The 10,898-nt window shown below is 40.7% G+C and overlaps 1 pseudogene; it reads right to left on the minus strand.

The window, feature by feature from the left end:
• Nucleotides 1–10,898, minus strand: part of LOC138590759 (NACHT, LRR and PYD domains-containing protein 12-like) — a 152,469-nt pseudogene that overhangs the window by 44,029 nt on the left and 97,542 nt on the right.

Genomic DNA, 10,898 nt, shown 5'->3' on the forward strand with positions numbered 1-10,898 from the left:
TGTGGAGTCACAGCCACACAGTAAAAGGGTTCATGCTTACACACAAACATCATTGTCACATGTTCACTTATTTTCATTCACGGTCTCTTAAAATGACATCAGACCGTTTGTGTGTTCGGTTTAGAATTAGTTTAAACGCACTTGAAAAAGACGATCACTAAACTTAGCGAGTGTAAGTAAGTTTGTCTGTAATAAAAGCTGCATCATGGAACTTGTATCTGGTGTGCACATTAAAACACAGGGATCCAAGAGCCATTGAACCATTTAATGAGTACAGGCTGAGTGGATGGCGGTACAGATGATTGGATGGATGGATGGATGATTTCTCTGTACAATTAATGAACATAAATGTGTCAAAGAATGGGACATACAGCAGGCCAATGTAAAGGAAAGCTAAGATGTGGAGGAGAACATGACTCTGGAAAATGTGGACAAGATGTCAAAATCAGATGTTGGTGAACATAGTGCTGCTTTTGGAGGATGCCCTGTTCAAAGACAAGCTAGAGAGGTGCATATAAAGAATGACAATAATATAGGGAGCGATCATTTTCCTATAATATGCTCTGTGAATTTTGATATGTATGTACAGTGTCATGGTTGTAGTTTTTGTCACTTTTATTTTGGTGTTTTTTGTGTTTTGGTTTGTTCTGCTTTATTTCCCTTTCCCTCAGTTTGCAGTGGTGTGGCAGGGGGCGTGGCTGACCTACTTTCTGTGTCCTGAGCTGCAGCTGAGCACACACCTGGTTCTCATCCACCAGCAGTCAACTCGTCTATAAAAGCTTGGTCCTCACTCCACTTCCTTGCCAGATAATTCCGTCCTGTTCCGTAGAGCTCTTGCTTCTAGTGTTGTTTCGCATACGTGAGTTTTCTCCAGTGTGGTTTTTTGTAAGTGTTTTTCTAATATCTTTTCTCTCGTGTTTTTCCTAGTGTGTGCCTCACTGCCGCTGAAGAGTGTTTTTGTGTTGCTGCATGCTCCTGCATTTCCTGGTCAGCACGTCTCCTGCCACACCACCTGGAGTTTTTGTTTGCTACTTTGTCCTCGGTGATATTTTTGTATATTTTTGCCTCTCATAAATTAAAAGACTGTTCCTTAACCTGCTACTGTGTCTGTGTCCGCAACTTTGGGTCCAACTAGTCCAAAACGTGTCATACAGGAAGGTAATGTAATACAACGATGGTGTTTTTCTAAAGCTGACTGGGGAAAATTCAAAGAATGTTGCATTGAGTCTGCTCAAAGAATAGTGACGGAGGGTGATGTCGATAGCTGTACAGGAACAGTGAAGTCCATGATTATTAGTGCTGCATCAACATGCATTCCCAAGAGCACAGTGAATGGGAAAAAGAAATTGGTTCCATGGTGGAATGATGAATGCAAACATGCTATTAAAGAAAGAAATGGTGCATTCAAAGCCTTGAGAAAGCATTTGAGTCAAGATGCTTTGATAGACTATCAAAGGAAGAGAGCTGTGGCACGGAGAATAATTAAGTCATCTAAGAAGAATTCATGGAGGCAGTTCTGCTCCTCTATTGGCAAGGAAATAGAGTCGGGTGACATTTGGGCTCTGATTAAAAAGACGAGTGGGAAAAGGAAATCTGGTAAAATCCCAGCATTGATAGATGGAGACAATATGGCAGTTACAAATAAGGAAAAAGCGGATCTATTGGGAAAGAAGTTTGCAAGTGTTCACAGTGGCAATCACCTAGATGAAACACATCAGCGACCAAAAGCTGACATTTTAAGAGCCAATGCTGATGTAACAAAGAAGAAGCACAGTGAGGGGTCGGCATTAGACATTAGACTTTACTTTGTTTGAGTTGAAAAGGGCCTTAGAGGGAAGTGGATATACAGCTCCAGGACAAGATCAACTGTGCTGTGCTATGTTTAGACAATGACCAGATGAAGTCATGGAAATTAAACCTATTTAATAAGATATGGAGAGAAGGTGTAATGCCTGGCAGTTGGAAAAGTGCTTTGATACTACCCTTTAGTGAGCCTGGCAAAGACCCAGCTAATGCAGGAAATGACAGGCCTATAGCACTTACATCTCATTTAAGTGAATGGTTGGAAAAGGTCATAGTTCATAGACTATCATACTGGTTAGAACAAAGAGGATTATTATGTGCATATCAAAGTGGTGTCCGAAGAGGCAGGTCTACACTAGATGCTTTAGTGAAGGTTAGTAATGAGGCAGAAAGAGCCATTAGTGTGAAAGAGGTTATGGCTATAGTGTCAGGCCTGGACTAAAAAGAGGACTCAGATGCAGAGGTTTTCGCAGATCAAGCAGGCTTTTATTCTGAAATTCTCTTTTCAGCTCTTAAAACAGAGTGATAAGAAAAAAGGCTATCAACTCCAGACTATCTGAGATTAAGGAACAGGAAAAAGTAAAATTCAAAACGCAACAGAAAATCACTCCAAAGGGAGGAAACAAAAAGGCTGAAAACTGATCTACTCTGACGAGGAATATTAACTATGAAAATTTAATAACAAAAAGCACTCCAAGCGGAGGGGGGGTACAAAGGCTATAAAATTAGGCTACACTCTTTCCGAAAAAACTATGAAAACAAAACCACTCCAACAGAGGGAAAAAAAAGGTTACAAAACAAGGCTAGCTTAAACACTGCTCTGAAAAAATTACAACACAAAATCACTCCATTTAAGAGGAGACAAGGGAAATATAATACCAACTTGGACGCTGAGGACAAGAACGAGACAAGTACTGTGACCATGGGGCTGGAGGCACACGAACAAACGAGATACTCTGGCACAGGACAAAGGGAGGCGCGGACTATAAGGCACATGAGGGTAATGGGAAACAGGTGGAAACAATCAGGGATCAGGGGAGACGTCAGACCGGTGACACAAGAGGAAGGGCAAGTGACCTGAAACGAGAGGAGAGTTACTTTTCAAAATAAAACATGAAATTCACAAGACAAAAAAAATCCCAAGACGAGACACCCCTCACCGCGGTGTGACATATAGTATATTTTGATATGAGAAAGCTTATGATTCCATGTGGAGAGAAGGGCTACTGATTAAAATGAGTAAAATGGGTGGTGGCGGTAGGCTATACAACTGGGTGTTCGATTTCTTGTCTAACCGGACATTCCATGTTAAAGTTGGAGATGCTGTTTCAGATGATTATGATCTTGGTAAAGGAATACCACAAGGTAGTGCCATTAGCCATATTTTGTTTAACATTGTTGATGAATGTTGATGGAGATATTGGGTCATCGATTTCTGCAGATGATGGGGCTATATGGAAGAGGGGGGAAAACATTAAACATGTAACCACTAGCATTCAGAGGGCGATAATGAAGGTTGAAAAATGCTCTTATGACTGGGGACTCAAGATGTCAGTTGAAAAGTCATGTTACATGTTCCGTTTACTAAAAGGAAAAGTGTAGAGCAGATACAACTTAAGTTATATGGACAAAATATGGAAAGAGTAAAAGAGTTCAAATATTTAGGTTTGTGCTTTGATGAGAAATGTGTCTGGAGGAATCACGTGAAGCAGGTTGAAACAAAATGTAAAAAAGTACTGAGTCTCATGAGATCAGTTTGTGGTCATGAATGGGGAGCAGACAGACAGTCACTACTGGATATATATCAGGCATTAATGCGATGTTGTATCGATTATGGATGTGTGGTGTATGGAGCAGCAGCCAAGAGTATATTGGAAAAATTAGACAAAATACAGTTTAGAGCTCTTACAATGAGTATTGGTGCAATCAGATCAACTCCTACAAATGCAGTGCTGGTGGAAACTGATGAACTACCATTATATCTCAGACGCACAAAGTTGTCGCTGGCATATTGGGTTAAGTTAAAGGGAGCTGGAGAGGAACAACCTACAACAAAGGTGCTGTGTAATTGTTGGGAATATTCACAACCACACAAAGGTCAAGGATTTGGTTGGAAGATCAATAAAACGGCAGAAGAATCTGGTTTAAATAGACTAGAGTATGGACCAAGTACACTGTGGGGTAATGTTCCTCCATGGATATTTCCAGTGCCAAACGTGGACATGAAACTTGTAGAGCAGAAGAAGGTGTGGAGTGAAAGAAATATGGTTAACGTTGGACATATTGTTCAAAAGTATATTCAAAGTAAATATTATAACTTTATGCAAATATTTACTGATGGATCTAAAGATCCAGGAAGTGGACTTGTAGGATCAGGAGTGTTTATACCAGAATTTGATATAGTTAGATGTAAAAGAATGAATGATTGCTTGTCTGTGTATACAGCAGAAATAGTTGCTATAATTTTAGGATTACAATGGGTAGAAGAGGTAAGGCCAGAGAGAGTCGTCGTCTGTTCAGATTCTACTGCAGCACTCAGCAGCCTGAATTCTAAAGAAACAATAAGAGATGATTTATTGATGGAAATATGTACAATAATGCTGAGACTGCAAAGGATTGGAACTAATGTACAGTGTTGCTGGGTTCCTGCTCATGCTGGGGTGGAGGGTAACCAAAGAGCAGATAAGATTGCAAAGAGAGCATTGAAATGAGATGAAGATAAAAAATTGAAAGTTCCTTTTGGAAAAGGGGAAGCCAAATCACTAATAAGAACGGCAGTGAGGGACTCGTGGCAGAAGAAGTGGGACATGGATGTCAAAGGGAGGCACTATTATAACATACAAAAACCAATTAAGGTTAAGTCATATAAAGGGAAGTGCAGAAAAGAGGAAGTGGCAGTGGCAAGGTTAAGATTTGGACGTACTGGATTGAAATCAACTCTTTATTTAATGGCAAAGTGTGGTTCAGATAAGTGTGATGCATGTGATGATCCTGAGAATGTTGGACATGTCTTTATGAAGTGTCGGAAATATAATGCAGAGAGAAACATATTGCATGTCAAGATCGGTAGGTTAGGACGGGGATGGAATTTGGAAGGGATTTTAGGGATGGGTGAAAATGTAAACGTGGCAAAGCACTCATTATGTTTCTGAGAGAAACAGGACTGTATCGTAGGATATAAGAATATTATTCCTTTGTATTTTTTATTTATTTCTTTTATATCATTTTTTAATTAATTAATTGATTTATTATGTTACTTAACCTGAGGTACAGTATCAGCCCATGATGTTACACACTCCGGTATAGTAGGTGGCGGTATGCACCTTTTAACGTTGGTTGCAATCCGCCATAATCTCAGAGAGAAGAAGAAGAAGAAGAAGAGGTAGACTGGTCCGATGCATACTAGAGATTTTCTCCGATTCAGTACGACATCCGGGTATTTTTGGCATACTGCACATTTAGCTTTTGTTTGCATAGTGCATACTACATGTTGGCCAAATCAGTACGTACTGCTAGTATAGTACTGCATTTGGAACACAGCATGTGAGTTACTCCACCCATCCTGCCTCGAAGAAGTTCAGCTCTGAGATTTTGAACAGCACGTGTGATAGTACACAAAAATGTACATTGCTTTGTCATTGCTTTAATTAGATTCTATGAATTATTTTCTTTTTTCCTTTGAGTTACCTGCTGCTGCGTCTCCTTCCTGCTTTCTTCTTCTCCACAATCCATAATCATTACATCACCACCACCTACTGGATTGTTTCAGTTTTACACTGTAAAATATTGACATCGTCCACCCAACGTGATCCCCTTTCATGACATATCCCATTCTATAACCCAGACTCAACTGTCTCCTCTTCCTTTTGCACAGCCATCACTTCATCAGTTCTCTCCATCCTTCTCACAGCTTCAGCGTGTGACAGTCCCCTCTCAGCTCTGATCCTATTCACTCTCTCCTCCTTCAGTCTTTTTGGACACTGTGTACACCCTGTGAAGTGATTTCCCTTGCAGTGAAGGCACGTTGCCTGATCTTTCTCTACTTTACAGTTACTGTCATAACAGTTGTTTTCCCCACATCTTCTGATTCCTCTACACACAGCAGCAACATGTCCGTCCTCCTGACAGCAGGAGCACCTGAGAGGAGCTTTCTCATACGGCCTCACTCTGTAGCACACGTAATCAAGATACAGTCTCTCAGGCAATTCTCCTTCTAAAGACAAACACACTGATGTAGTGTCCTCCGTCTCTCCTTCTCGACATCTTGTCATTCGTCTTGCTTCACACACTCCTGGAAGATCCAAAAAAGAGTCCACCTCAACAGACAGAGGCACGCCACTTAGCACCCCCTTCTTCCTGACCTCTGCTCCATGTGGGAAGCAGGTGACACTGCTGTAGTCCTCACATGTTTGTGTTTTCAGAGCTTTATCTCTCTGCTGCTTCGACATACATTCAATGATAACCATCCCACTTCTCGTTATCCTAACAGATCTGACTTTTTCTCCAACAAACTTTCCTACCACATGTAGATCCTTGAAAATCCTGTTTGTTTGGGTTACAGCGATCATTCCAACCACATACACATCATCCTTCCTCATCGTTTGGCTGCCATCACTTGAAATACTGTCCTTTTTCCTTTTCTTTTTTATTTACATGCGGTAAGAACATTGTTTCATGTTCAGGGCAGCTTTGAACGCAGCCCCTTACCTGACTCCTCCTCCACCGACACACTAATCAGATAATATAAGGTACTGCGGGCCTTGTGAAGTCGCTCTTGCTCCTGTCTGGCGAGCTGTTGTGTTGTTGGTGTTGCTGCAGGTATGTCACAATCCCATTTGAGTTGTAGTTTCTTTTTAAACAGGTTTTTAATGAGATGTTTATGTTTTAGCTTTACAGTGTGACTTAGCGTGCTCTGGCCCGTGGTTCCCTGCCCTTGCTGAATAATCCCTCGTGAAGCCTCATGGTGGTGAGTAGGGTGGCTCAGCATGTATTTAAATGGCAGCAGTACGAGCCTGGTTCATGTTTAGTGTTTCATTTTCGGCTGCTCTACCATAATACTGCTGCTGTTTTTGCCCTTTTATACTCATTGCTTTGCCCCTTTTTCATTCTTGGTTTTTGCCGGCTTATGATACGTGGTTAGATTTGTTGTTTTGCTCTTTTTGCCTTAGTTTATTAGTTTGGTTTGAGTAACTGTTTGTTTATACCGTCTTGTTGATTTCTTTGAGGAATAGTTTCAAACATTTTCTTCATTAGTCGGTTTATTCGAGTTACTTTGCCTTTTAACCAACTGTGTTTGTTGTGTTTCTTCTGTTTGGTTGTTAATTCTTTTTGTATCAGTTCTTTTTCTTACAGGAGCTGAGAGTCACTTTGTTGGGAGACGAGGCACCCATGGTGAGGTCCCTGCACCTATTGCATGCCAGTTAAGAGCACTGGGACACCAACAGACTGCACCATCGTTACTGTGAGGTTTGCTGTGTTTCACATGAGGTGAGTCAGTGGTAGCACCCCTGCGCTCTCCAGTGTAGTCTGCCTCTCCACTCGTGGCCTCAGCTCAGTTTTGTTTAGTTTAATTTTGGGCTGGCAGCTTCACTATTTTAAGGTCACTCTATATTTTAACTTTTGTAATCGTCCTTTTTAGATTCTGTTATAATAAAGAATCATTTTAATTCTCATTAGTTTGGTTTAGCTTTGAACTTGTCCAGCCATCTGTTTCCTTCCCCACAGCTCCAGCCCCATCTTATTTAGTGTTTTTATCTTTGATGAATTCAATCAAATATTTGATTTCTTTTGAAAACACGTCTCTGCCTCCTGAGTTACGAATCTGTGTGCTTTATTAATGTAAAAGAATAGTAGTTAAAGCTTTGGTCCTTCCTGGGGTGCAAGTCCCCAGGTGGCGTTGTCCACCTTTCTAATTCTCACTGACTGTTCCCACCACCCTCGCCACATATATATCCTGAAGTGTCTTCATTTTCATTCCCACGCTCCGACTCCTGCTCTGACTCCCTCTCCGACACTCACCGTCCAGGCTGGATACAGACACGTTTTTAGTCGAGTTGTGTTGACCTCTTTTAAAGGGCCCTATATCTCCTTTAATGTGCCTGATTTAGTTATTTGCTTTGATCAAACCCTTTTTTATTTTAGGATTAAAAAGCCTGAACTTTAACCTTGTGTTGCTTTGGGCCTTGACTGCTTCGACCTCAGCATGTGGAGAGATGGCCGAGCAGGGGGGCTGGAACATAGTAACTCCTCCCGAGCAGTTAGCAAAGGTAGCAATTCCACAACATACAAATATGTAACTTCTAATAAAAGCCCTGCATTTACTTTGTTTCTTGGTTAAATGTACGACGTATTTGCAGTTAAAGTAACGACCCCTGTCAAAGTTATTTTGTCATCATTCATAATATCAGACTGAAAGCTATAAATGTATTGTTTAAACTCATGATATATTTAGTGTCTGAAACTTGATCTGCAGTAAGAAAACCTTTTTTATAAATGTAGTTGAGAGGAATTACAAAGTATAAAATAAAATCCTGCAGCCGCTCAAAAGGAAAAAGATGAAACTAAAAGCAAAACCTGAGTAAATAATAAAGAAATGTTTTGTGTTTTCTCCGTATAGAATTTTGTCCTTGAGGCTCACAAATCACTTCTCTGGGTGCGTCACACACAGAACAACACAAGATATGTGACACAAAACACAGAAACATCCCACACACAGCAGAGAGCATGAAGGATGTGTGATTTAAGAACAGACAGAGAGCTCGTCTGACTTCAGCTGGAGGTTTGCTGGTGTGGACAGCAGGTGGCGCCGCTGCACCAACAACGAGCCCAGACATAAACATCAGTGTGTTTTTGTCTTCTCTGCACTCAGACAGACTCACACAGGGAGACAAACTGGGATCAAACCTGTGACACGGACACAACTCAGAAACATCAACAGAAATATCAGGAAGCTTTGACGTTTTATTAACCTCTTCACATCCACTTTTCTCCTCTTGTCTCCCCTTAAGGAGCTGTTTGGAGATTTTGAGGGACTTGAACTTTACCTGAGAACATCTACTTGGTGCTTGTGCCCAATAAATTCAGCAGGAAGTGTTGTATTTTTGACTCCTCTACGTTTATTTCAAAGCTCTACTTTCAAGTTACTTCATAGATGAACATTTTAAATACAAACATGTGATCAGTTAACATATGATGCATTAGTTCAGATAAAATCCACCCGAACTCTACCTGGACAAACTACAACAATAAAGTAACTCCTACATTATGATATATCAACAATAATGATCCACTAACATAAGAACACAACACTGCCCTGTGAGTACTTTTACTTTGAAATTCAAGTCTTTTGTACTTTAATAATGTCACAATGAGAAGGCAGGTGCTTAACCTTAACAGAGTATTTTTGGTACTGAGAACATGATGTCATCACTTCCTTTAATACTATTTAAAGCTCCACATACAGTTTGATCAGTTTGGGTTCTCTTTGTTGGTTCTTGTTCTTCTTCAATCCGGATCTGATTCTTCTCTTATTGTTTGAGTCAAAACGTAAACCAACTTTTATTTTTATTCTTGCCATGAACATCAAAATAAATCTGAATTGTCCTCTTTGTATTTATTAACTTCTTAGATTAATGATAGAAGTATCTGCCACCACAAACAGATCAGTGTCAGTTCTAGGATCAGCTCTGAAATCCTCTCTGGGTTTCTCTACACGTGAACACGTTCTTGTCGTCTTTTGTCTGTAATCTGAGATCAACCAGAATCTATCACTGTCACTGAAATCTCAACACCTGGTCGTCTCTTTTAGAATGAGGACTTTGGTTAGTGTGTCAGCTTTGTGATGAACAACTACATTTCCCATGAGTCCTTAAACATATCTCCTTGCTAGCGCCCATGTGACATGTAGTTTAACTTTCCTTCACTTTAGTTCTGAGCAAATGAGCAGAGTGTGTGTGATGAGTGTTGGTACAGCATGGTAACAGGGCTGCAGCATTACACACACAGACACACATCAAACAAACTTCTCACACATTAAATACTAATTCACAGCATTTCAAACTGTCATCTCTGAAAAAGCCAGCAAGTCTTGTTCACAGGAGTTCTCGCAGACCTTTCAGAGCAACACTCACTGCTGCTCCGAAAGGTCTGCAAGAACTCCTGTGAACATGTGGATTCAAAAATATTGCCTCTGTTGCAGAATAAAGGTGATTTTAAGTAGTTCCTCAAGTTAAACAACACATTTTTTATGCCTTTATTGAAGGAGAGAGGACAGTGGATAGTGTCGGAAACAGAGGAAGAGAGAGTGGGGATGACACGCGGCAAAGGGCCGAGGGTGGGAGTCGAACCCGGGCCCGTGCATCGAGGACTGTAGCCTCTGTACATGGGACGTGTGATTAAACCGCTGAGCTAAACTGGCGTCCCAACTGTAACAATGCTAGCTTGCTGGAAATGTCATCGGGCCTACTTTCCGTGTTGCTGTTTTTGTAATAAAGAAATAAAAAATGTGTGGGAATAATAAATAAAAGATAAATTAATAGAAGAAAAGGAAGGAATGCAACTGTTGATCAGCTGCAGGAGAAGTTAGCCGTAGTCGTTGCCTGTTTTATTTTTCCAAGCAGAAACTAACAATCAATTCTTTCTGACTCGCAACCCAGATCATGAGATTGATTGTTATCAAAGTTCTATTTGATTAAATTCACTCCTTTGAAACTTGTGCCTCTTTCTTCATGAGTGAAATTTAAAGTTTCATAAGTAGTTATTTATGCTGCTTATTTATGGTTCCCCGTGTGATGTGGAAATATACCGGAGATTCACCATTGAATTAAAATAAACAGACAAACCTTGGCTGACTGAGACACTGAGTTAATACTGACACATATGTTTTGTTATATTAATAATAGACTGGACCCTGTCAGTGAGTCCCCTGTCCAAGTGGTGCCGGTGTACTCAGAGCAGGTGGGCCTGTCATCCACAGCATTAGTAGAAGACAGTATCAGGGCTTCACCCCTGTTAGCTCGCATGCCGAGCGTGAGATATGCTCATTGAAAGGACTTGGTGTGTTTCTGTTATTCTGGTTCCAGTAGCTTGATCCCACC

The sequence above is a fragment of the Semicossyphus pulcher genome, unplaced genomic scaffold, assembly GCF_022749685.1.
Source record: "Semicossyphus pulcher isolate SPU_LCO1_2020_fin unplaced genomic scaffold, fSemPul1.0.p SCAF_14, whole genome shotgun sequence".
Lineage (NCBI taxonomy): Eukaryota > Metazoa > Chordata > Actinopteri > Labriformes > Labridae > Semicossyphus > Semicossyphus pulcher.